Source organism: Myotis brandtii, unplaced genomic scaffold, assembly GCF_000412655.1.
Source record: "Myotis brandtii unplaced genomic scaffold, ASM41265v1 scaffold10, whole genome shotgun sequence".
NCBI classification, from domain to species: Eukaryota; Metazoa; Chordata; class Mammalia; order Chiroptera; family Vespertilionidae; genus Myotis; species Myotis brandtii.
This window is the reverse complement of record NW_005353325.1, coordinates 2,894,987-2,922,092: the sequence shown is the minus strand read 5'-3', so window position 1 is coordinate 2,922,092 and position 27,106 is coordinate 2,894,987. Positions and strand designations below refer to the sequence as shown.

At 39.9% G+C, this 27,106-nt stretch overlaps 1 protein-coding gene and 1 pseudogene across 1 annotated transcript in view; one reads left to right on the top strand and one right to left on the bottom strand.

Moving 5' to 3' along the window:
* The window catches only part of LOC102261401, a 51,907-nt pseudogene that overhangs the window by 3,753 nt on the left and 21,048 nt on the right, over positions 1-27,106 (bottom strand).
* Positions 26,824-27,106, top strand: part of FRYL (FRY-like) — a 238,460-nt gene continuing 238,177 nt past the window's right edge. Inside the window, exon 1 of the mRNA XM_014534411.1 lies at positions 26,824-27,037. The gene's annotated coding sequence lies outside the window, so the exon portion shown is untranslated. The remainder of the gene's footprint in view (positions 27,038-27,106) is intronic.

The following is a 27,106-nucleotide window of genomic DNA, read 5'->3' as shown; positions in this document are numbered from 1 at the left end:
GACCCTTTCACAGGGGTCGCCTAAGACCATCGGAAAATACATATATAATTACATATTGTTTTTGTGATTAATCACTATGCTTTAATTATGTTCAATTTGTAACAATGAAAATACATCCTGCATATCAGATATTTACATTACGATTCATAACAGTAGCAAAATTACAGTTATGAAGTAGCAACGAAAATAATTTTATGGTTGGGGGTCACCACAACATGAGGAACTGTATTAAAGGGTTGTGGCATTAGGAAGGTTGAGAACCACTGATAGGGCAACAAGTTAATTTTAAAAGAGAAGGAGGGGGTAGTGTTGATAGTAGGCCATCAGCCACAGAATATGATTAGCTAATTCTTTGTGTATTTATAATCTAATTTTTAAAAGGCACAATTTGAAATTATTTTTAAACATACTCTGTAAATCTAAATTAAAAAGTAGAATTTTTCTGAGTAGAGGAAAGATAAAGAAAATTACAAAGGTGATTTAAGGAAAGGATGAAAACCAACAAAGTATAAAGTCCATTCCCAAGGTTGACAAAGAAAATGTTCTAATGAAAGCAATAAAAATTGATTACTTTATTTCAAATTTTCCCAAGCTTAAATTATACATGTGAAACTGTAAACAAATGTGGGTGTTTTTAATTTTAGAAGATAGGGATATTGTCTTTTATAGAGATCATTAGTTTGTAAAACCAGCATAAAATGCATATATCTACATACCCACATAATAAAATAAAATTGCTCACCACTTAAAATTAAATTATATAATTTTTTCTAAATAACTGCAAACTAATCATAAATAATATTTAGACCAATTTGGATAAAAGAGCCAAGGGAGATTTCTGATACATCTTAAGTGACATGTTTTCAAATCCATCTGAAATAAATAACAATGTTGCCATAAATTGTTTACTGTCTGTATAATTCCTGTATTAGATATCCATTGCTGTGTAACAAATTACCCTCAAGTTTAGCTGCTTAAAACACCATATACTTATTGTCTCATAGTTTTTTTGGGTTAAGAGTTTGGGAGTGGGTTAGCTGTGTGATTCTGGCCGAGGCTCTGGTTAAGATGTAGGCTGGATTTACAATTATCTGAGGGACTCACTTGGGGCTAGATGCAGTGGTTCTCAACCTTCTGGCCCTTTAAATACAGTTCCTCATGTTGTGACCCAACCATAAAATTATTTTCGTTGCTACTTCATAACTGTAATGTTGCTACTGTTATGAATCGTAATGTAAATATCTGATATGCAGGATGGTCTTAGGCGACCCCTGTGAAAGGGTCGTTCCACCGCCAAAGGGGTCGCGACCCACAGGTTGAGAACCGCTGGGCTAGAGGCTCAGTTTCTAAGACAGCTTACTTACATGGTTGCTGGCAAGAGCCTCAGTTTTTGTCCACAGAGCTGCTTGAGTGTCTTCATGATCAGACAGTTAGTTCCTGCAGAGCGAATTTTCCAAGAGAGAAAGAGGAGGCCTTTTATGTCCAAGTATGAGAGGCCACTATCATCACTCCCTCCATGTTTATTTGTTAGAAGCAAGTCACTCTGTGCAGCTTGCACTCAAGGGGAGAAGAAATTAAACTCCATCTCTTGAAGGGAGGAGTTTCAAAGGCTTTATGTACAAATTTCAACCCACCCCAGTCTCTGTCACATAGAACTACAACCTGATGTCAGGGTTGTCTGTCCAGTGGATGATTATCTATTTTCCTGAAAAAGTCACCTACCTTCCCTATATCCAGTGTCTCACTTCCCATTTATTTTTCAAACTACTCTCTTTTACCCCCACTTTTCCTCTGAACCTTATCTCTAAAGGTCACTAAAGATCTGTTAGTCACTAATTGAATTAGATACCTTAATATCTTATTTTTATATCTCTGCAGCATTTGATACTGTTATTTACTTCCTGCATAAAATTATCTTCTTTTTTTTTTTTTTTTTTGGCTTGTGGTATGACACTGTTTCCTGGTTTTCTGGTGTGTCGTATTTGAATAGTGGTTTCTCAAGCCTGGCTACAGAGCCCAGCTTTCTGATTTTTGCCAGTCTTTTACCCATGAAGTAATGATCTCATTGTAGTTTTTACTTGCATTTCACTGACATTTTAGGAAGGGTAAGGATGCTGTATTATTTTCCTAAGGATTCCATAACAAAGTACCAAAAATTGGGTAGTTTAAAACCAGGACTTTAGCCCGGCCGGTGTGACTCAGTGGTTGAACTCGACCTATGAACCAGGAGGTCACAGATGGATTCCTGGTCAGGGCACATGCCCGGTTTTGGGCTTGATCCCCAGTAGCAAGTGTGCCGGAGGCAGCTGATTGATGATTCTCTCTCATCATGGATGTTTCTATCTCTTTCTCCCTCTCCCTTCCTCTCTGAAATCAATAAAAATATATTTTAAACAAAGCAAAATAGGAGTTTATTATTTCACAGTTCTAGAGACCAGAAGTCTGGTATCAAGGTGTCAGCAGGGTCATGCTCTTGCTGATGGCTCTAGAAAAGAATTTTTTTTGCTTCTTGAAACTTCTGGTGTTTGCCGATAATCCTTGGTGTTTCTTGGCTTGTAGGTGCATCACTCCAGTCAGATGTCTGTCTTCTCTCTGTGTGTCTGTGTGTCTGTGAAATTTTTCCTTTCTATAAAGATAAGAGCAGGGGTCCTCAAACTACGGCCCGCGGGCCACATGCAAATACAAATATTGTATTCGTTCCCGTTTTGTTTTTTTACTTCAAAATAAGATATGTGCAGTGTGCATAGGAATTTGTTCATAGTTTTGTTTTTTTTTTTAACTATAGCCTGGCCCTCCAACGGCCTGAGGGACAGTGAACTGGCCCCCTGTTTAAAAAGTTTGAGGACCCCTGGATAAGAGTCATACTGGATTAGGATCCACCCTAATGACCTCATTTTAACTTGATTACCACTGTAAAGACTGTATTTTCAAATAAGGTCACATTCTAAGGTACTAAGGGTTAGGACTTCCACATATTTTGGGGATACACAAATCAACCCATAACATATGGTATGTTTATTTCTGTGTGAAGCACTCACTGCCAATTTATGAGAAGGCTGTGATATGTAAGAAATATGAAATCATTTGGATACTAAAGATACTTGAAATTTTAAAAAATCAGGTAATGTAAGAATAAAATGTATTAATTCAGATCATTTAATAAGAATAGCTTAGTCAATAGATTAGTTCAACAAATTATGATCCAATTGTTAAGTTAAAAGCTAAACTATCACACATGGTGAGACAGATCTATATGTACCATAGCAATCATTTATTGTGGCACCTGCCCTTTCTTCCTTCTTTTGGTAGCAGTGCCTAATTCTCCTTTGTGAAACCAAGTGTTGCTCACTTTCAGTTAGTGTGGTGTGGTGGGAGCTGATTATACTCCTCACTTCCAGCTATGGGCCTCTGACACAACCTGGGCTGATGATTGTCCACTCTGGAATTTTGAAAAATATTGGGAAAGAGGTGCACTTCTTCCAAGGGTGTTGCTAAGATGCCGATGACTGCCTGGGAAGGAAGCTACTGCAGAGGAAGGCAGAGACCAGAGTCTTGGGATGGGGGGAGAAGGGGGTAAGAGAGATAGAGAAATTGATTCTTGATGCTATCTTTAGAGTACTTGGATCCAGCTGTACATGAGGTACAGCTCTATCTCTGCACTTTGTAGTTAAATGAGCAGAAAATAAATCCCTTTTAAATCTAATTTGGTTTGAATTGATTATCTAATTCTTGCCCCAGCAAGAGTCCTAATTAACACATGGACCAACATGGAAAGATGTCCAGGAAATCCTGCAAAGACAAAAAAAAACAAACAAAACAAGCCAATGTAAAACATATAGGATGACTCCATTTTTTTGTAAAAAAAAAAAAGTAGAAATCAGAAAAACAATTTTGGAAGAACATATATGAAACTGTTAGGAGTGGTTAAGAGAGAGGGAGATGATGAAGGGATTTAAATTTCTATATGATTTATTTCCTTAAAGAATTTGGACATTGAATGTATGTTTAATTATCACTAGAAAAAGTAAATATGATAGAGAAAAATTGGTAATAACATAACTACTATCCCACAGTAAGGGATAATTAAATAAATCATAATCCAAACAACAAAGATTATTAAAAATCATATTTTTAATGTATATACAGGGTCGCACAGTAAAATGGTCACCTTTTCAGGATAAGTGGGGAAAAAAAGTGACACACAAGCAGCACATATGGTAGGATCATAGTATTGTAAATAAAATAATGGAGTGCTTCACAGGAGCGACTTTAGCATCAGGCCGCCACATAACTTACATGGCTTTTCAGCAAGTTAATCTCTCTGAAATGATTTTTTTTTTTATTGTGAAAAGTAGATGCTCATAGTACCTACCTCACAAGGTTGTTGTGAAGAATAAATTAGATAATTCATGTAAAGTATCTGCCATGTACAAATGCATGATAAAGGAGATATATATATATATATATATAGAGAGAGAGAGAGAGAGAGAGAGAGAGAGAGACCCAGTGCACACAATTCGTGCACTGGTAGGGTCCCTAGTGGGTGCCGGCTGGGTACTCCCTCCCTTCCCCTGGCTGGCCCTGCCCCCTGGTCAAACTCCTGGATGAACTCTCTGTCAAGGGGACAATTTGCATACTATGCTTTTATTATATAGGATATTCAGGAAAGACATTTAAAAATGCACCAAACATTTTAATAGTTGTTTTTTTGGATAGTGGGCTTACTGATAATGTTTTTCTTCTGTATACTTCTGTTGACAAACTTGTAGGAAATCTTTATGAACTTATTTGCATCAAACTGACAACAATTGCCAGAAAGCAAAATCTCAATAGATTGAGAAAATGTTGTGGAGAATGGCAGTTTTACAGCTTATTTAAGGAGGGTTACATGAAATCCATTGGTGGTAGATTTAGGGGGCAGGAGAAAGCAAAGTGTGGGGCAGGGGTCTCTGGGATTAGATAAAAAGTAAAATGGGGAGACTCATTTCTTTTACATTGGTGGGTACAGCATATAGAGATGGTATGCTGGGAATAAGATAACAGTGGTCTTGTGCTCTGTTGCAGTGATTGTGTCCTGAGGGACCTGGAAAAGATTACTCTGACATTTCAAAGGTATGTTTTGTTTTTAAATCTTTCTTTATACACTGATGGATTTGAAAGAGAGAGAGAGAGAGAGTGAGAGCGAGAGAGAGAGAGAGAGAGAGAGAAACATTGATTTGTTGTTCCATTTAACCATGCATTTATTGGTTGATTCTCTTTTAAAAATATATTTTTTTAATTCATTTCAGAGAGGAAGGAAGAGGGGGCGAGAGATAGAAACATCAAAGATGGGAGAGAATCATTGATCGGCTGCCCTGCACGCCCCCTACTGGGGATGGAGCCTGCAACCTAGGCATGTACCCTGACCAGGAATTGAACCATGACCTCCTGGTTCATAGGTCAATGCTCAACCTCTGAGCCATGCTGGCTAGGCTATTGATTGATTCTTGTATGTGCCCTGACCAGGGATTGAACCCACAACCTTGGTGTATTGGGATGATGCTCTAACCAACTGAGCTACCTAGCCAGGGCCAAAGGTATGTTATTTTAGATTCAAAAAGACATTAGAGGGGGAAGGCCCTCTAATTTTAGTGGGAATGGCCGGAGAGAGATCAATGGGGAAAAAAAGAGATTTATGTAATACTTTAAACAATAAAGAATTTAAATTAAAAAATAATAAAATTAATGTCATAGAAAAAAGATATTAGACAGGCTCACTTATGGAGGGGTATTTTTTCTTTACCTCTTCAGTTTCCATCTGAATTAATATAGTTACTAGTCCTTGTTGGGTTAGGGGGTAAGCATGTTCCCATAATTGGGTTACAGCATTATTCATACATAAAATTTCTTTCTCAAGATTCCTTTCCACAAACTTTCTACAAGTTTGTCCTATAAAAAGTTTGTCTCTTTAAGGTAAAGATTGACCTTTGTCAAGGAAACTACAGACCTAGGACATGATGACTCATTTTTATGTTCCAAACATCCTATGTGGTTTCTTTCAGTCTCTGAGTTTGTGAGGCCCACTATGCAAGCCTCCCCTGAGCTTGTCAGGTTTAGTATGTGGCCGCTTTTTGGCTCACAATTCCCCCTTTTGGTCATATATCAATAGGAAGAATGCATTGATGACCAACCACTTGGTTGGATAATGCGATCCCACAGTGCTAGGAAGGCTCATTCCTAGGATGTCTTAGTGTCAGTGTTTGTCTTGTGAAATGGTGAACCATTGAGGATGGGGCAAGACTGTAACCTTGGAAGCAAGTCAAGGCGTTTTCTCAAAAGGGAAAAGCAGATAAATGGGAGGCAGTCAGGTCTTATGGGCCTTCATTAAGAAAAAAAACCTAAAAACCGCTCAATCATTTCTAACTTGCAATCAATCATGATCCAAGTTTTGCTGTCTCCTTACTTTTCGGTATTTTACATTTAGCATAACATTTACTTACTAGTGGCCCAGTGCACAGATTCTTGCACATTGAAAGGAAAATAATTAGAATAAATATTTTAATATTGCTATTTGCCTTTTCTGCCCTGGGAGCCAGGCAGCGGCCCTGCCCCCCGCTGCTGCCGCTGTTCACCATCTGTGGGGCGATCGGGCCCCCTTGCACCTGCCTTGGCCTGGCACCACCCACTCACCTGCTCAACCATCCCGCCGCAGTCCCACCCGCTGCCAGTGCTGCATCGCCGACACCCGCCATGTTCTGTGCTGCCCCCTGGTGGTCAGCGTACATCATAGTGAGTGGTCAAACTCTCGGGCTCCCTTTCGAATGACTGCCCAAAGGGACAATTTGCATATTAGGCTTTTATTATATAGGATAGTTTGAGGGCACAATTATATACCTCTTTACTTTTCACAATCTCCATGAGAAGGGTTCCCATTTACTGGTATTATTATTATTATTATTACTGTTGTTATGGTTGTTATTTTAATATGGTCCATCTACTTCCCACTAGAAGCACTCAAGTGTCATTCATTATTAATCTGATTCCTGCTAGGTGTGCAATAGGGAACTGTAATTTTAAGGTTTAATTGGGGCCAAGACTGTAAGAGCACAAAGGTGTAAATTACAGTTACCATAAAAAAATTTCCAGAGGCTAGGAGAACAGTAAGAGTTATATAAGTAAATTTCCTGTGCCTTAGCAGCCCTTATGTAGAGCCATTTTAATTTTATTATTACTTTTTTTAGCCAGTTTAGCTTCCATCGGAATTAATATAGTTAGTAGTTCTTGTTGGATTGGGGGTAAACATCCTATATAATAAAGAGCTAATATGCAAATGGTCATCACACCCTCACGCCGTCACACAGTAATGGCTCAGACACTCAACACTGGGGAAAGAGGAACGGGGACCAGCCAGGCACAAATGAGCTCACAAGAGAGGAATGGGGACCAGCCAGGCTGTGGCCCAGGAGAGGGACAAGCTGCCTGCCCTATGGTCCCGGGCGCCTGCGGCTGCGCTGGCCCCGGGCGAAGCCGGCCCAGGTCCTGGGTGCCTGCAACTGGCTGGAGGAGGGAATCCTGGGTCCTGGGTGTGGGGTGAGGCAGAGGCAGTTAGGGGCAATCTGGCCAGCAGGGGAGCAGTTAGGGGCAATCAGGCCAGTAGGGGAGCAGTTAGGGGCGATCAGGCAGGCAGACAGGGGTTAGGGGTGATCAGGCAGGCAGGCAGAGGGGTTAGGGGCGATCAGGCAGGTAGGCAGGCGAGCGGTTAGGAGCCAGTGGTCCCGGATTGCGAGAGGCAGTTGGACATCCCCAAGGGGTCCCGGATTGGAGAGAGTGCAGGCCGGGATGAGGGGACCCCCCCCCCTGTGGTGCATGAATTTCTGGCACCAGGCCTCTAGTGTTTCCGTAATTGGGTTCTAATGTTATTCATACATAAAATTCCTTTCTCAAGATTCCTTTTCATAAACCTTTTACAACTTTCCTTGTCCTTCTTAGTTTGTCTTCTTTTACTTACTGGGACAGGGGAAATCCTGGGAAAGTTCTCACTCAAAGGGAACATTTGAAGGAAGTAATAATGATGTCTTGTATTTGTGTAACACGTTTTACTTTTCAAAGCATTTTTTTTGCAATTGCTATTGTCAGAAAAATTTATAGCTATTTCCACTTAACAAACAAGAAGCTGATGCTCAAAGAGATTAAATGATAAAAATAACAGAACTTGCAAATAACAAAGCTGGGACTTAAATGAATTCAGGTCTTCTAGGTAAAAAAAAAAAAAAAAAAAAGATGAGCCCTAGCCGGCTTGGCTCAGTGGATAGAGCGTTGGCCTGTGGACTGAAGTGTCCTGGGTTTGATTCTGGTCAAGGGCATGTACCTCAGTTGCAGGCTTGATCCCCAGCACTGATTGGGGTGTGTGCGGGAGGCAGCCAATCAATGTGTTTCTCTCTCTCTCTCTCTGTCCCTCCCCCTCCCTTCCACTCTCTCTAAGAATCAAAGGGGAAATAAATATCTTAGGGTGTGGATTAACAACAACAATAAAAAAGATGAAAAAGAACAAGAACATGACATTGGTTCCGTTTCAGAAATTGAAGAACCTTTTCCTAGAAGATGCCCATAATAATATCATTGGATATTTTTTTCCTGTGACTCATTCAGAAAAATCTTTTCATTCCTTAGGGAAATTCCACAACATTATTTTCATCTTTCAAGAGTATTTTGTTTTTGCTGTTGTTTGGTTTTTATTAAATAAAAATTTTCAGTGTGGATGGTTACTTGTTTAGTTCTTACAAAAATAATCAGATTCCAGGAGAAATTTGAATAAGGCAAATAGTGCTAAAGATTTTTAGTGTGTATGTATTTGTGTTGGGGTGAGGGAGAAGGTAAAGGTAAAATGGAGAATTCTTATTGACCCAAACTAAATAAAATGTTTACATACAATCAAACGTTAATGAGCATAAAAAAGTTAAGAAACTAAAAGGTAATCAGTCAACATAGAGAGGAAAATGACATGTGGCTCTGTAAGAACTTTAAATAAATCTGGGCAGGAATAGTGTTTGTCCTAAAGGCTGGGCAAGAAGTCTGCCACTAACACAAAGACCAGCAAAGGCCATTAAAGGGAATTTTAGGAAGGGAGTGACATTGTCTAAATGGCAACAGAGGAAGTTGATTTTGGCAGCAGCTTTGGGAAAGGGCTTGAGAAGAAAAATCTGGAGAAGATTCTCAGGGGGAATAATGACTATACAACATACATAGGTGGAGTTGTAAAAGTGGAAAAGTTTGAGCATACAAGGGTCATCTGTTTTAAACTTTTATGGAAGCTTTTCTAGTTCAAGTCCCTTTGATCAAATCTTATTTTTCATCTGTCTCACCACTATACTTTTTGTCGTCGTTGAATTTTTATAAGTTTATTTTGAGCCAAACTGATGACGTACGCCTGGAAGCAAGATTTCAAATGCTCTTCACTATACTTTTGAATTTAGCTTTCATTAAGACTTACTCCAAATCATAATAACAACAATGTATTTTTAAATTGTCTGCTTTAACCACCTGCATTAACCTTATGTTGTGTCCCAACAAGACTCAGGCATGTTTAAGTCAGTTGTCAAGCCCAACCATCTGGGCATTCCAGACTCCAGTAGTAAGCATTAACACCTTGGACTTGAAACTTTAAAACAAAACACACATTGTTTCAAACATCAGCCTGTGTCATGAATTTATGTTGAGATGTTGGGGTGAAAGGCTGTGACTCAGGCTCTGTACATAGCTTTCAGCTTGTTGGGATGTGAGTTTCAGTACTTTGAACTCTAGTCCTCCTACTATATCCAGAATAGTTCATTGTTGGATAAACACCTAGCAGCCTGTAAGTTTTCTCTCTCTCTCTCTCTCTCTCTCTCTCTCTCTCTCTCTCTCTCTTTTTAATTTTCAAAACTGTCACTGAATTGCTTTATATTTTTAAGCTATATCCAGACTAACAGTGAATGTCAATATATGTTTGAAATATGCTTGGGGAAGTAAGATCACAACTGTCAAAAAGAAAATATACTTTAAAGAATTATTTTCATATAGGCCATATTTTATGGAATTTAAGAGGTTTAATGAACATCAATTATGAGACTTTTTCTTAGTGACTCTAAGTCCTTTGGGACAGAGCCATTACATCACATCAATTTTAATTGGTGTAACCTTGGAAAGGCCGATGCGATTCCTAGGTGGATGCCTTTTCCTCTCAATACTAAAGGATTCATAGGATAAGCAGGCCACCTTAGAACTGTTTAAGCTGTTGATTGATGTGCCTGGGAGCCACAGCATGTGCCTTTGGACACTGAAGGAAGGAATTTTCCAAGGGAATATATTCTTGATGACTTAATGGAACATATCTGTAGAAAGGCTCTGAGGATTTAAGCAAGGGCACGAGAACTTGTTTGGCCATAGTAAAATCAGCCCTCTCCCTCCTGCCACACCACCTTCAGCAGAATTGGAGGGAGTGCCACACAGCTGACAAGGTTGCCACTTCCCAATAATCATGATACCGCCTACAGAGTGCCAAGAAATCAGGCACAAGGCAGAGACTACAATGAAGATTGACACCACCACCTTCTCTTGAGTGACCGTCAGAATTAATTTCATTATGCCAAATACCTTAACTACTTCAGAGCACAAACAGAACTCCGAGCCATTGGGTCTTCATTATTTACAGCGGTTCTCAACCTGTGGGTCGCGACCCCTTTGGCGGTCGAACGACCCTTTCACAGGGGTTGCCTAAGACCATCCTGCATATCAGATATTTACATTACGATTCATAACAAAAGCAACATTACAGTTATGAAGTAGCAACGAAAATAATTTTATGGTTGGATCACAACATGAGGAACTGTATTTAAAGGGCCAGGAGGTTGAGAACTACTGGATTATTATTTCATAGAGTTTAGTACATGCACTGATCTGAGTCAATCTTCCTCTCCTCCCTAAGCAGCCAAACCCTTCCACTCTGTGCTTTGGAATATATGGTTCCTCTTTCCCTAATTGAAGCTTGGCTAGCCTTTGAAGACACTACACCCTTCTCAGCTTTCTCAAGTGGTTGCTGTGTCCTCTCCTACACTCCATTTACAGAGGACCTAGAGGTGGTTTCCTTGATTCTTGTTGCTACTTTTAGATATTTTTATTGTTTTCCCTAAACACAACAACCTACTCAGCTTCTTTGAAGCACGTGTTTTCAGACCACTACCCCCCTGTATTGAGCCATCTACCAGCCTTTTGCTAACTCTTCCTTATTCAATGATGAGTTTAGATTCTGGTCTTCTGTCTTTCTCTCCACCATTACTCATGCCCCTATGTTTGGTGACTTTAGCATTCACAAAAATTATCCATGCAAACACCCTCATCTCTGAGTTCCTTAATATTTTCACTTTTAATATTATTTTCCTTGACTACATTTCAGCAAAACACAATCATGGTCCTATGCCTTAGAGGACTTCTTACCACATCACTATATCACCTCCAAAAATCTTGATTTTCAGTGGTCCAATATTCTTCTGACTGATCATCTCTTATCTTTCTAACTTTACCATTACTATCACTCCCACACAGTCTCTTTGGAGCAACTAATCTTCATTGTCCATTTTTCTACCTATGTTATACTTTTCTCCTTATGTGGCTTACTATAATCAATCACTCCATTGCCTAAACCAAGGGTCCTCAAACTACGGCCCGTGGGCCACATGCAAATACAAATATTGTATTTGTTCCCGTTTTGTTTTTTTACTTCAAAATAAGATATGTGCAGTGTGCATAGGAATTTGTTCATAGTTTTTTTTTAAACTATAGTCTGACCCTCCAACAGTCTGAGGGATAGTGAACTGGCCCCCTGTTTAAAAAGTTTGAGGACCCCTGTTTAAACTCATGTCTGTCTTGTTCCTCTCACTTTCCATCTTACTAGGAAAACTCAACCCTGTCTTAAGCAGAATTCATTATCTATTTCATATCAGCACTGACCTGTTGAACATGACTAGAGAACAATATGCAACTATGTTGACTGCTCTTACTTCAAAATTTTAAACCATAAATTTCAAGTCAGCCTTATCTTGTTCAACAGTCTTGCTACATTTCCCTGGTCTTTCTCGCTCTCCTAGATAATTATTTCACAGCTTCTCCTCTATCTTCAAACCTCAAATATCCCCACCTCACTCTACTTTCATTTTTATTTATTTATTTTTAATATATATTTTGTATTGATTTCAGAAAGGAAGGGAGAGGAAGAGAGAGATAGAAACATCAATGATGAGAGAGAACCATTGATCGGCTGCTTCCAGCACGCTCCACCCTGGGGATTGAGCTCACAACCCAGGAATATGCCATGACTGGGAATCGAACTGTGACCTCCTGGTTCATAGGTTGATGCTCAACCACTGAGTTACGCCAGCCGGGCACATTTCTTACTTTTAGATAATGACCACTCTTGTAAGAAAATAGAAGCAGTTGGGAGAAAACCATCTCATATTTTCTTCACTAAATCTATCAGCCTGCCAGCATCTGTACCTATGTACTCTGCCTTCCCTTCTGTTATTCTGCATAACCATGAGTGCTCCCATCTGAAGCCAACATTCCCACATGTGCATCAGATCCTGTCCTTTTGGCCCATCAGTGTTTTCAGTCCAGCAATATTCCCTCTCCTCTACAGTCACAGTTTTTCCTTCTCGTCTTGATCAGTGCCATCAGACTACAAGCAGGATATAAATTCTCTCCAGTATCCTTGTTCCCCTCAAGTAATGTCACATTTTCCTACTTTGTATTGCAATGATCCATTAAGAATTGGCTGTTATTACTGACTCCACTTTGTCACCTCATATTTTCAATTCAACTCACTCCATTTTTGGCATTTGCACTGACTATTCCTCCAAGAATGCTCTTATTAAGATAAAATAAAAACCTTCCTTTTGCCAAATCCAGTGGTCATATCTCAGTTCTCACCTTGGCTGGCCTCTTAATAGCATTTAATTTGATGACCATTCCCTCCTTAAATATTTCTTCACCCGGTTTCCAGGTCACATCTCTTTTCTGCTTCTCCTACTTCCTTGCCCAGTCCTTCCAAGAATTTTAAATGTTGGAGCATATCAGGACTCAGTTGCTGGCCTTTTTAAAAATTTGACATTTTATTTTATTTCTTTATTGATTTTTTAGAGAGAAAGGAAGGGAGAGGGAGAGAGAGGTAGAAACATCATCATCGATTGCTGCCTCTACAGCCCTCCCACTGAGGATGGAGCCTGCAAATTGGGCATGTGCCCTGAAGGATCTGGAATTGAACTGGTGACTCCTTGGTGCATAGGTCAATGCTCAACCACTGAGCCACACTGGCTGAGCAGCCTTTTCTTTATGTTCATTTATGCTCATTTCCTAGGTACTCTTACCTAATCCCATGGCCTTAAATGCACCATCTATGCACTGAAGCCTCCCAGTTTATCTCTCTGGCCCTAACTACTCCCCTGCACTCCAGACTCATTTCCTAGCTCCTACTTGATAACTCCCCTTGTTTGTCTACTTGGTATCTCCTACTCTTTGTTTCCTTCCCCAAATCTGCTCCTTTCCTTGTACTTCCCTCCTCAGAACCCACCTTTCACTCCATTGATCTGAGAGTCATCCTGAACGCCTTTCTTTCAATCCGTCAGTAAGTCCTGTCAGCTCTATTATCATCATATCCAGGATCCAGTGAAATCTCACCACATCCATTGTTACTATTCAAGTCCAGGCTATCAAAATCTCTCCTCTAGTCTTTTACAACATTCTTCTAGCAGGTCTCTGCAGCCTAGTCTTGCCCTCACACAATTCATTCTTTACATGGAATCCAGAATTATCTTCTTTAATTAGTAAATCAGATGATGTCATTCATCAGAGTAAAGCCCAACAATGGTTTTCTATTGCATTTAAAATATAAACCCAGTCTTTACCCATGTTTACAAGGCCCTAATGACCTGGCCTACCTCTCTGACCTCATTCCTATAACTCTCCCTCTCCTTCACTCTGATTTAGCAACTTGGACTTCTTGTTCTTCTTTGAGTATGCCAACTTGTTCCTGTTACGGGCGAAATACAGCTTGTAGAGAATCTGATTTTGCTTTTAGAACAGACAAAAACGTAGTGTTTTGCTTAATTGAGCATTATGGGTCTCAGATGGATCTGTCCATTAGAGGCAATGAACTTCTTGGACATGTCAGAAAACTAATAATCATATAGTATTTTGGCTCCTGATGCGAACTGCTCCTTAGCCAAGACTGCCTTGATTTGGGTTATGTCACAATGTTCTTTTTTTTCCAGTGGGATGAGAGAGAATTATTATTATTTTTTTAAAATATATTTTATTGATTTTTTACAGAGAGGAAGGGAGAGAGACAGAGAGTCAGAAACATCGATGAGAGAGAAACATCGACCAGCTGCCTCCTGCACATCCCCCACTGGGGATGTGCCCACAACCCAGGTACATGCCCCTGACCGGAATCGAACCTGGGACCCTTCAGTCCGCAGGCCGACGCTCTATCCACTGAGCCAAACCGGTTTCAGCGAGAGAGAATTATTGATCAGCTGCCTCCTGCACACTCCTCACTGGGGATGAGCCTACAACCTGGGCATATGCTCTGACTGGGAATCAAACCATGACCTCCTGGTTCATAGGTTAATGCTCAACCACTGGGCCACACCAGCCGAATGAAATAAAAATGTTTTATTAAGAAAAGGACTTTCATGTCAGAAAGGCCAGCAACTGTCTCTAGGAGCCTGCAATTACCCAACTGGTGGAAATTACATCCATTGTGTCATTGTTGAGAGCCTAAGCCTTAGCCTTAGCCTTACAAGCTCTGAAACCCAATTTTGTCAACATACTGAGACTAGGACGATGGGCACCAGAGAGAGAGAGCCTGTGGCAGTGTCTGCGGCTTCATCTTCTAGGTCTTCAGAGGCCCAGTGGCTTTGCCCTTCCTGGAGATATCCTTGTATTCTCTCACAAATGTGCTCTTCTTGCTTAAGCTAGTTAGGGTTGGTTTCTGCCATTTGTGATGAAAACACCTCTACCAATACAGGATTGCATGGTATTTTTAGGAAGTTAGTAAGTTAGCACATGTAGAACACATGTAATACTAGTATTTCTGCCACTGGGATTGACAAATTGGCTCCTTCGATCAACATGTCCTCTCTCCATAAAGGTTTGGATGAAGGCTGTCAGCAGTTGGCTGTGACTTTATTTTTCTGCCTCCATGGCTAACCATTCCTATCCTGATGGACTTTTACCCCACTCGATATGATGTCACACTTTATTCTTTTCAAAGTCTTGTAGAGTTTGGAGCCTTTCTCTTTATGGTGACTTCGGATTTCTCCTCTCTAAAGCGTTATGTGTTGGTTTTACAATGAACTTGAAGATGACCTTTAGATCCTTATTTATTTCCAGATTCTTTAAGACACTTGAATGCAGTCTCCAAACACTGACAATAGTTTATGCCTTATTTGGCTTGTCTGTTCATGGGTATTGAATAAGCTGAGAGGTCTTAATGATTCTGTTGTCTTGTTTTATTCTCACCCTCCTCAGTTTCATTTATAGGTTTCTTAGGGCAATTTATGGGGGCTACCGCCAGGCTTCTTTATCTCAGCTGCTCTGATGCCACCATGATTAAATGCTACTCTCTTGATTTCTCTATTAACCTTCTTGGACCCTACTCTTCTGAGACCTTTCTCGTGATTTAGGCAAGAGTAATGAAGGAATCCTGGGAATAGCATATAAACCAATTTCATCCAAGTATCAGAATAGTATGAGATGGAGCAGGAATTATAGGTTGGGGTTCGTAATGTGTTTGCTATTAAAAACAACAACTCCAACCCAGATTCTCTGAGGCTGGCAGAATCTCCATCAGGCAAGAGACTGACTTGAAGCCCAGATGCTTTTTCCCTTGCCATCACTCAGCAATGCCTGTTGACGCCATTCTGCTGGCCAGGAAGAGCCATGGGTCTCCCATTAGCATTGGCACTTTAGACTTGCTATTGCCCACATTTTTGCTGCTTTTGCAGGACATTCCTCAGTCACAAGGACACTTTTGATATCATACCATTTTGGAGGCTAGAACAAATGGTTTTCTTATTTGCATGAAAATTACCAGGCTGACATGTACAGGCTAAAAAAGGTTCATATAACAGGACTTCTATAAATAGATCCAAAATACTAAATTGTGTTGAGTGGGATTTTACAACAGCTATCAGATATTTACATACAGTTTATAAAAGTTGGAAAATGTGACCTGCTCAAGTACTGGGACGTGGAAAGTTGAGTATTTTCTTGAGGGGGAAAACCCCTCACAGATAAAGATTTACATTGCTTCACTGTAAGAGGATATTTCTTTAAAGGTAAGATGTCTCTCTTAAGGACCATTCAGAATATTATCTAATTATTATTCTGGGCTTTTTGCTATATTAAAGGAGTAGTTTACTGAAAGGGGTTTTTTTTTTTAGTTGATTTGTAAAATATTTACTATGTTGGTATTTTTATTATATGTAGAAAATAAAACAATTTCTGGTGTATTATATTGTCAGTGTGGATGTTATTAATCAGCTCATCATTTACATAATTAATATATGGTTAATACATAAATATAAATATACATATAGTCTCAACATCAGTTATTAATACATTAAAATTTAGGCCAATTTTACACTTGCAGAAAGAGAGTAAAACATCAAGGTTTTCATTTGTTTTATTTGGAAAACATTTATTTGTAAAATATTAATGTTTTTATAGTTTAAACAAAAATAAAAAAAACAGACTAATCAATAGATGACTAAATATTGAGATAATTGTGGCAAAGCTAATTTTAAATGTATCTGTATGATTGATCAAATTCTCTTTCATTTTGCTATAGAGGACCTCACAGAAATATGTATTTGTAAATCTTTGTATTATTATTCTAATTGTCTATCAGGATTATTATATCTGTGTATCTTTACCTGGTTTATCTAGGAACCATCTGGAAAATAGGCAAGTAAAGCTAAATTTAGAAGATAAACTTGGAAATGATAATGGAATAGGGTCTGAGCCAAGGCACATGCACTGGTTCCACAGAGACCATGTTTTTCATACCTTTCTGCCCCCTTTACCCTTTTTCCTCTCTCTTTCCTGAGGAGTTTACCTGGTAGTATATTTCATTTTTTTCTCCCAAAAAAGATCAAGTAATGCTTCCAGCTATAGCCAATTATGGTATTTACCAATACATTCTTTCTTTACCTTGACAAAAGTAATCAGCTTTAATTTGGAATCAGATTTAAAGGCAGAGAAAAAAAAAACACATGTTTTTCTGGAAACCCTAATGGAATTCAAAATACTGCCCATTACATTCATTTTCTTAAACTTATGATGTGTCTAGGCACAGGGCAAACTGCAATTAAACTTTTCCAAGAAAATGATGATGTAAGTAGTAAAAATGGGCCCAACTGGATACAACCAAAAGAGATAGCCTTCTTTTTCCTGCATGCTGAAAAAAAAAAAAAAAAAAAAAAGAAATCATGACTACAAGTTAAAAGTAGAGTGAATATTGTCTCAACTGCTGGCATCAGAATTCTTTTTGGGGAGAATTTCAAATTGTCTTTGTTTTGAATAAGTGATTAAGACCCTGAGGTCTTAGATATCAGCTGATGACAAAGCTTTAGAGAGGGAGTCAAAACTGCTTAGTTTGAGAATTTGCTCGATAGGAGAAGAAGAATTCTTTGCTACTAGGAGAATGTGGAGAAGGCAGAGGAGGGAAAAGGGCTTGTGTCAAGAGAGGGAGTGACCCAGGGATCATGGCAGAGGGCCATGAGAAACCATTGGTGGTAGGTGGCTGGAAGGATTCTAAAATACTGCTTTGAGCTGTTTGTGAAGCTGTGCCTGATGAGACTGCTCCCTTCAACTCCCAGTTCTCCTGTGAAATCTACCCCTCTCATAGGTTTGTTGGTTTTCTTGACATTGGAAGAGCTCAGAAGTGAGTTGTCAGGGAGAAAGAATGAACCTGGAGTCAAAGGTGAACACAGAATTTCCCATCCCACACCCCTGCCCTGGTAATCACAAAAATCTTTGGGAAGGCTTTTGAACTTGTTCAGGCTCATTTTCTAAATCATAAGGGGCCAGGTGTCTCCAGCTGACATCCAAGTTAATGGGAGGGAATGTGTTTGTTTTCTTAGTGTAAACTTGCCAGATAAAATACAGGATGCCCAGTCAGATTTGATTTTTAGATCAACAGTGGGGACTTTTTTAGTGTAAATATGTCCCAAACATGGTGTTGGGTATATATTTGTAGCAGTGAGTACTGCCACAGATACCCTTGTTGAATTTGGGCCCTATTCCCAGTCAACAATATAATCTTTTGGAAAAGAGACTGGGTCTGAGCCAAGGCTATGGTCCCACAAAACATACCTTCTTCATTTCTTTCTGCCTCCTCTTTCCTCCTCACTCTTACCTCTTTCCCACAATTGCTTTCCAGAATTCTGTAAATTAGAGGCAACTGAGGGTGAACTAAGGGAAGAAATTGAGAGAGAGCATGTAGTTAAGTGTCCTCTATAAAGGGAAGAGAATAATGTCTACTTAGGGGTTGTTGTGAAATTTCAATGAGTTAATACATGTAAGTATTAAAAATAGTGCCTGGCATGGTACAGTAATAATATTGATTCTAGAGCTTAGCATCTGGAATCTAGAACCCTTTGCCTATTATAGTCACCACTGTTGCCCCTTACTAATCTATTCTTCACACTATAGTTAGTGATCTTTTTTTTTTTAAATATATTTTATTGATTTTTTACAGAGAGGAAGGGAGAGGGATAGAGAGTTAGAAACATTGATGAGAGAGAAACATCGACTAGCCGCCTCCTGCACACTCCCCACTGGGGATGTGCCCACAACCAAGGTACATGCCCTTGACCGGAATCGAACCTGGGACCTTTCAGTCCGCAGGCCTACGCTCTATCCATTGAGCCAAACCGGTTACGGCTAGTTAGTGATCTTTTAAAAATGCAAATCTGACCATGTCATTGCTTTGATTAAAAGCTTTCAGTGGCTTTCTGCTGCTCTAAATAAAGACCTACTAGACTTTTACTTTTACCTATTTCTCCATCTTAACTGTCTCCCCTTCACTTTGCATTTTCCAGGCAGATGGGCCTTTCAGTGCGGTCAAAGGGCTGTGCCTGACATATTTTCCTCCTTTCCAACCCCTATTTCACTATGACGATTTATACTAATTTTTCAGTTTTTGTCAAGGAAGTCTCCTAGTCTACATTACAACTCACAGTTTAGAGCATCCTTTATTTTTTCTTCATAGCTGTTTATTAAGAGTTTATTCTAATTATATATTTGTTTATTATACCATAAGCTCCATGAGGACAGGGACCATGTCTATCTTGTTAGCCATTATATTCCCCAGGCCTACCATAGTACCTGACACATACTAGGTACTAAACAAACAAACAAAAGAATGAACAGGAGTCAGTATTACATCCCATAGGCAAATTTGGCCCACTATCTCGTTTTGCAAGCTAAGAATGGCTTTTATATTTTTAAATGATTGAAAAAATCAAAAGAAGAATGATATATTGTTGATATATGAAAATTAAAATTTCATTTTAGTGTCCATAAGTCAAGTTTTATTGGAACATAGCCCTGCATATTCATTTATGTATTCTTTATGGCCACTTTTGTGCTACAGCGACTGAACTGAGGAGTGTGACAGAGAGCATATATATGGCCTGCAAAACAAAAATATTCACTCTCTGGCCCTTTACAAAAAAAGTTAGCTGACCCTTGTGTTAAACAATAGTAATTCTGGGCTCTTGGGCAGCTTCTGTTCAAAAGCACCTGCAGGTGGCCATTCTCAATTGTTAACAGTTTGCTTCTATTGCTGAAACAAGTGATCTGTTTATTTTGCTTAGTTGGTAGGATTAATTAAAGAGACTTTCCTTTGTCCTTTGTTTTTCTGCTTCTCTATCAACAGACAGAAACCCCCAAAGGACATTAGTCATGTGGTATACTCCTCTCCCAGTGGTTTGATCATGTGACTTTCTCCCTTAATCAGGTATTTCTACTTCTTTGGATAATTCATGAATTCTTTTCCTGATAGATGGTAGCAATGAATTAAAAAGAGTGCCTATATTTTCCCACCAACTTTCCTTAAACTCATACACTGGGAACAGATTAAAAACTACTTTTTCCAATCTTCTTTTAAAGGGACCACATCCCTTTCTAGTTACAAATAATGCATACTTTCCAGAGCAACACTTTAAAATATGCACTAAAGTCTAACAATGGGTTTAAAAATATATATATATATTTTAATGATTTCAGAGAGGGAGAGAGAGAAACATCAATGATGAGAGAGAATCATTGATTGGCTGCCTCCTGTACACCCCCCCACTAGAGATCAAGCCCATAACCTGGACATATGCCCTGACCTGGAATCGAACTGTGACCTCCTGGTTCGTAGGTCAATGTTCAACCACTGAGCTACACTGGCCAGGCCTAACAAAGTTTTAAGATAGTTTCAAAGTTATATCACCATAATCATCCCAACCTGAACAGATGATCTGTTCATCCCTTTAAGAAAATTAACTTAAAAATCTAATCTGAAAAGTAACCACTATGTATGCTTATGGCTGCTGAATTCAAAGATATTTTTAGTGATAGAGTAGACAAAGGACATGGTACTGAACATAGGTGTCTTTTTTTTCTAAATATATTTTTTATTGATTTTTTACAGAGAGGAAGGGAGAGGGATAAAGAGTTAGAAACACGGATGAGAGAAACACATCGATCAGCTGCCTCCTGCACACCTCCTACCGGGAATGTGCCCGCAACCAAGGTACATGGCCTTGACCGGAATCGAACCTGGGACCCTTCAGTCTGCAGGCCGACACTCTCCAGGGGTCAGGGGTGGGCAAACTTTTTGACTTGAGGGCCACAATGGGTTCTTAAACTGGACCGGAGGGCCGGAACAAAAGCATGGATGGAGTGTTTGTGTGAACTAATATAAATTCAAAGTAAACATCATTACATAAAAGGGTACGGTCTTTTTTTTTTTTTTTAGTTTTATTCATTTCAAATGGGCCGGATCTGGCCCGCGGGCCGTAGTTTGCCCACTGCTGCCTAGCCACTGAACCAAACTGGTTAGGGCATAGGTGTCTTTCTTTATATAATGCCTTTATTTCTGAAAAACTGTGAATGGAAATGGATCTAAACTGAATAATATTTTAAAAATCCATCAAAGTAATTCACCTATAAAGTCAGTATTTAATCCTTGACTTACCTCTTTTTTAAATTCATATTTTCATACAAAGAATCTGTTTCATACAATGAATCTGTTTAGAATGGGTCTGTTTAGAATTCACATTTTCATACAATGGATCTGTTTCATACAACAGATCTGTTTAGTAATGATAAAGGAGAGAAAAATGGCAGAAAAGTAACATACCAGCAGAACTATATGTATTTTGAGTAAGTTAAGACCTTATTAATATCTCTATAATAAAAATAGTCTATTATATAAAGCTCCTAAAATGGCTATGGCTATATTTATTTTTATACCTTTACTTTGCAAAATAAAAAGTTAAGCTTATGTCAATTCCTGAACAATTCTTTGCAAATTTTACCTGTCTGTGAAATTAAAAAGTCTGGGAACCAGTGATGTAGACTAAGTGATAAGATAGGTTTATAAGTGATAAGATAGGTTTACAATCAAATATTCATGAGAATAATCCTGGAATAGTATTCTGATTAATTAGATTTTCACATTGTGTTAACCATTTTGTTTCAGCCTTGCTTATTTAACTAGATTTGACATGCATTCATAGAAAGCCTTTGGTTATGCCAGGCATCATTTTAAATTATGCCAATGAAAAGATGCATAAGTATGGGCTTTGCTTTTGGGAATAAACCAGATTAGTGCAAAAGACAGAAAAAGAAACATTTAAGTTCTGTCTTCAATGTGATACCTGTAATCAGAATAATAGGTGTATGTATGTGGTATAGAAATAGTTAAGTCAGGGAAGGGAGTGCAATCAGAGAAGGCTTCATAAAGAAGGTAACACTTTTACTGGGTTTGATGGGCAGATAGACGAGTCCTCCAGGTGAGCATGGACTGGGAAGAAGGCTGTTCTACCCAAAGGGAACCACATGCTCAAAGAGATTGAGGCTTTGAAGGGCAGGATCATTGATATTGATGCTTCATCGATATTGACAGAGCCGCCATTTCAAGTGTCAAATGAAGAAATGGCCAGAGAAGAAATCTGAGAGGTAGCCTGGAGTCCGATGATAAAAGGACTTGTAAGTTTTGCTGAGTTGCTTGGACTATATTTAATATGTGCCTAGAGAATCTTTGAAGGGTTTTAAGCAGGAGAGAATTGGAAATCTTTCTAGAAATGAATTAGTATTCCCTTTCTGCCTCAGTAAGTAGAGTAGCAGCAGGAAAAGAGGAAGACCAAATATGCATGAATTGACTCTATAAAAGAAGCCATAGGCATGAGTCTACAGGAGCTAAGCAGGGCTGTTGAGGACAAGATATTGTGGACATCACTCATTCATAGACCAGGAGTCAGAATCAACTCAACAGCATGTAGCACAAGTAGAATATATTGAACCTAATTGATTTTCTTACTGATGGTGAAAGATTTTTCAGTGATATTCTCAATGAATATCAGTCCTCATTTTACAAAGAAACACATTGATATATAGGTGGAGGACTTGGGCCTCTTCAATAGAGACCCAGGAAATAGTTCTTGAAATTTCTTTATAAAATCAAATTACTATGAATGTATTTTCTCTTTTTTAAAAATATATTTTTATTGATTTTTAGAGAGAAAGGGAGAGGGAGAGAAAGATAGAAACATCAATGATGAAAATTGTTGATTGGCTGCCTCCTTCACACCCCCTACTGGGGATTGAGCCCACAACCGGGCATGTGCCCTTGACCAGAATCAAACCTGGGACCCTTCAGTATGTAAGCTGACACTCTATCTACTGAGTCAAACCAGCTAGGGCAATATATTTTCTCTTAATATGTCTCATTTTTGTTAATATTAAGAAAGGCCTGGGGAAGAGATTTTGGTTGACATCTATTAATTGAATTTTTCTTAATTTTACTATAGAAAACCATTGGTTAATATATGTAGATGGTATCCACTCAGGTGCTGAGTGAGGAATAAAATTGTGCCACTTATTATTAGAATTTGGAGATTCATTATACTTTCTGGAGAATGGATATATATTTACAATTTCTTTCCCTATTTGTTACTTAATACATAATAGTTACTATCTACATATATAAAAGCCTAATATGCAAATTGTCCCCTCAGGAGTTCGACTGGGAGACCGGGAGTTCGATCGCTCGCTATGACGTGCACTGACCACTAGGGGGCGGTGCGGAATGAAGGAAGGCCCCTGCCAGAAGGCCCCATCGGCCCTGATCACTGGCCAGGCCTAAGGACCTTACCCGTGTAAAAATTTCGTGCACTGGGCCTCTAGTATAAATATATGGTGAATTGAAAAGAATTTGCAATATAAATGGAAACAGTTTTTCTGAGGAAAACTACTGACTTAACTGGTAGTTCTTTAATATGGTTTAACTTTTATATATAAACAGGGAGAATAAGTGATCGTAATGAATTTCACCCTTTAAACGAGTTTAACGAAGATCTATGTACAAGATATTAAAAAACTATTATAGTCATACTAGAGACCCGGTGCATGAAATTCATGCACTGGGGGGGGTTGTCCCTCAACCATGCCTGCACCCTATCGCAGTCCAGGATGTCCGACTGATAGCTCCTGCGTTAAGCATATGCCGTCTGGTGGTCAGTGCGCATCATAGTGACCTGTCATTCCGCCATTCGGTCGATTTGCATAATAGCCTTTTATTATATAGGATTGGTGCATTGGGGAAGTATTTCTTTTTAAATTATGGGGGTTTGGCTTAGAGATGGGAAATGAAGGCAGTAGGTAAAGTATCTCTTAAGGGGAAAGTGTGAATTGTAAATTTCTCCATAGAAATTGGGGCTATGTACACTGAACATTCTTAAGAATGACCTGCATGTTGGAAGCTCTAGGTTTGCAGATTTTCTAAATTCTTTCTCAATGTGAAATGCCAATAGGAGTATTAGTACCAGGAGGCTGAGTGTATGGGCTAAAAAGTGATAATCATACTGTGGGCAAATGTGAAATAGAGAAAAAGTAATATAAATTATATTTGTAAGGTGATGATCTCAGCATGGTTGGTTAAATGTAAGGAAGAGAATCTGGAGATTACTGTAGACCAGTGATGGCGAACCTATGACACGCGTGTCAGAGGTGACATGCGAACTCATTTTTTTGGTTGATTTTTCTTTGTTAAATGGCATTTAAATATATAAAATAAATATCAAAAATATACATCTTTGTTTTACTATGGTTGCAAAGATCAAAAAATTTCTATATGTGACACGGCACCAGAGTTAAGTTAGGGTTTTTCAAAATGCTGACACGCCGAGCTTAAAAGGTTCGCCATCACTGCTGTAGACTGTCCTCTGGAGTTATGAGCCCAATGTGCTAGTGTAACAAAACAATCTGGTCATCATAGAGTAGGATTTGAAAACATCACCTAGACCTTAAACAAAAACCTGCAGTTGTGTATACATCTGAAATACTAGATGTCTTTATTTCAAGAAAATTATACGAGACATTAAAATATAGGATATTCTTATTCCGATTATATTACAATGTAGACTCTCAGGACCCAGAAAAAGTCTCAGAGTTTGAGAGGAGTAAATCAGGAGAAAACCAGGAGTATTACTTTACCTTAGCTGTAGGAAAAAGAATTGTCAAAAACCTAATAGAATAGGCTGGAAATAGCAGTTTAGTTATAGACACTTAATAACTGTGAAGTTATATAAATATAGTGACCTGGTGCACAGATTCATGCGCATTGAAAGGAAATTAATTAGAAGGTGGCCAGTGGGGCGGGACTGGGCAAGACGGGCCTGACATGCCCTGGAGCCAACCTCCGGTGGTCCCTCCAGCAGGTGGGGTCCCTCTGCTTGGCCCGTGGGGATTGGGCTGAAACCGGCTCTCTGACATCCCCGAGGGGTCTTGGAGTGTGAGAGGGCACTCTGCAAAGTTGCTGTCTTATAGGATGTGGAATGCAAATGCAAGTATGCAGTAAACCAGATTTGGGGCCAACAGTGCCCCAGCAATAACATAACCCATGGCCAAAAGTGGAATCGTGTGGCCCCACGAAGAATCAGGCTGCCTCCTCTCTGGTTTCTGGGTGTGTCACCAGAGAACTGCCACTGCCAAGTCACTGCAGCTTGGCAGTTCCTGTGTGGAGTGTCTGCCCCCTGGTGGTCAGTGCGCGTCATAGCGACCGATGGATGGTCGGACACTTAGCATATTAGCCTTTTATATATATAGGCAATCCAGATGTTTTCCTGTCTCTTGTCCTCACCACCTACAATGTTTCCCTTTTCTCACTCTTTGATATTAATGGGTATCCCCAGGAGATTTTTCACCTGAACTCACAGAAAAGTCCTATTGACTACGGATGTTTATGTCCCTTTCTGTCACTAACCCCCCTTCTAAGGCACTGCTGAGTACTGCTGCTTTCTTGGCACCACTGGGTTCCGCTGAGCTATCACTGCAAATGCACTAAAATATTCTGAGGTCCAAAGTGTCAAACTTAATTGGAAAACTTAAACGTTTTCCCCTAACATTCTTAGATGGGTATCAAAAGCACTTAACCATACCCAATTTTAGTAGTCACAACCCTTTCCGTTCTTACAGCTCCAGTGGGAACGTGGGGACATCCCTTCAGGGATGATCTCTCCAGGGCAGATCCCTCCAGGCTGTGGCAGAACCTCACCTCTTTCCAGGCGTGAGGTTTTGCTGCAGAGTTAATCTTCCAGTGCCAGGCCCCCTCTTCCCCTCAAGGAGTCGCCTTCTGGTGCCCGCTTGGGCTTAGCCTGGGTTCCCTCTGCTACAGTTCTAGCAAGGGGGACTGACGTCGTCAACTTGAAGTTGGCATGAGGGGACCATCTACTCAATCTTCTCAGAAGAGTAACTTAACTCTCCTGGGAAACGTTAAGAAAACACCAAGGACGTGAATTACACGGAACTTTTAAAGGACAGTATTTGAATATTTTAAATGAATGAACGTGAGACAAGGACACCTCCAGGTTTGCAGATAGCTTCATTAAAGCTCTTCGGGGTAGGGAAATGCAGTGGAATCAGGAGCGGTGTGGACGGGAGTGAAAACTTGTTCAGCAAATCTCTGGAGGAGTCAGCACGAGAGTTTCAGGTATTGTAATTCATTGTAACCACTCCATTCACTGGATGAGATTCCAGCTCGGGCAACATTACTCATCTGGAGAAGAGTTTGAATTTTTCTCTTCTCCTTTTCCGGATTTCTCCAATACAGGCTGTGGTTTTGTCCCTATCCACATTTAAAGGGAAAGGCACTTAGGAAAAGGCAAAATAGAGAGGACTTTGAGGCTGCATCTCTCGAACCCGTAAAGGGAGAGCGATAATGGATAAGGGGCGTGCAGACTCACTCCTTCCTTGCCCAATCAGGTGCACAGGAAGATGTCTTTTTACCAATAAAAATAAAGTTCGCTTTCCGGAGGCGGGAGGGTGAGCCTTGACTGCCAGTTCTCCAAAGCAACGATAGAGTAGAAGACAGAGAGTGATTAGAGGCAGGACCAACCCGGGGAAAGGGGCGGGATGGGGTGGGGGCAGCTCTGAGCGGCGGCTGGACTGGCCAGTGGAGTGCGAAAATCGCTGTTCCTGTTGTAGTGTTTTTCGCCAATCAGCAAGGTGAGGGAGTGGGCGGGGCGGGGAAGGGTGGTAAGAGCTCGCAGCACTGGCGAGCGCCCGTCGGGCTCCGGGGAGAGGGAGCAATCCGGTTAAAATCAGAAGCGGAGGGAGGTTTAACCACGGATCGGTTCCGATCGGATTATTCCTTAAAGGGGACGCGCCATTGTCAAGAGAACGGAGTCTGGGGCCCGAGGGCGGGGACCAGCGGCGCTTGAGGAGGCAGCTGCACCTGGACTGGGGACGGGTAGGTGTTGCTTGGGGGAAAGGCGCTTCATTTCACTTTCTCTTCCACCCCCAGGGGCAGGGGCCGAGG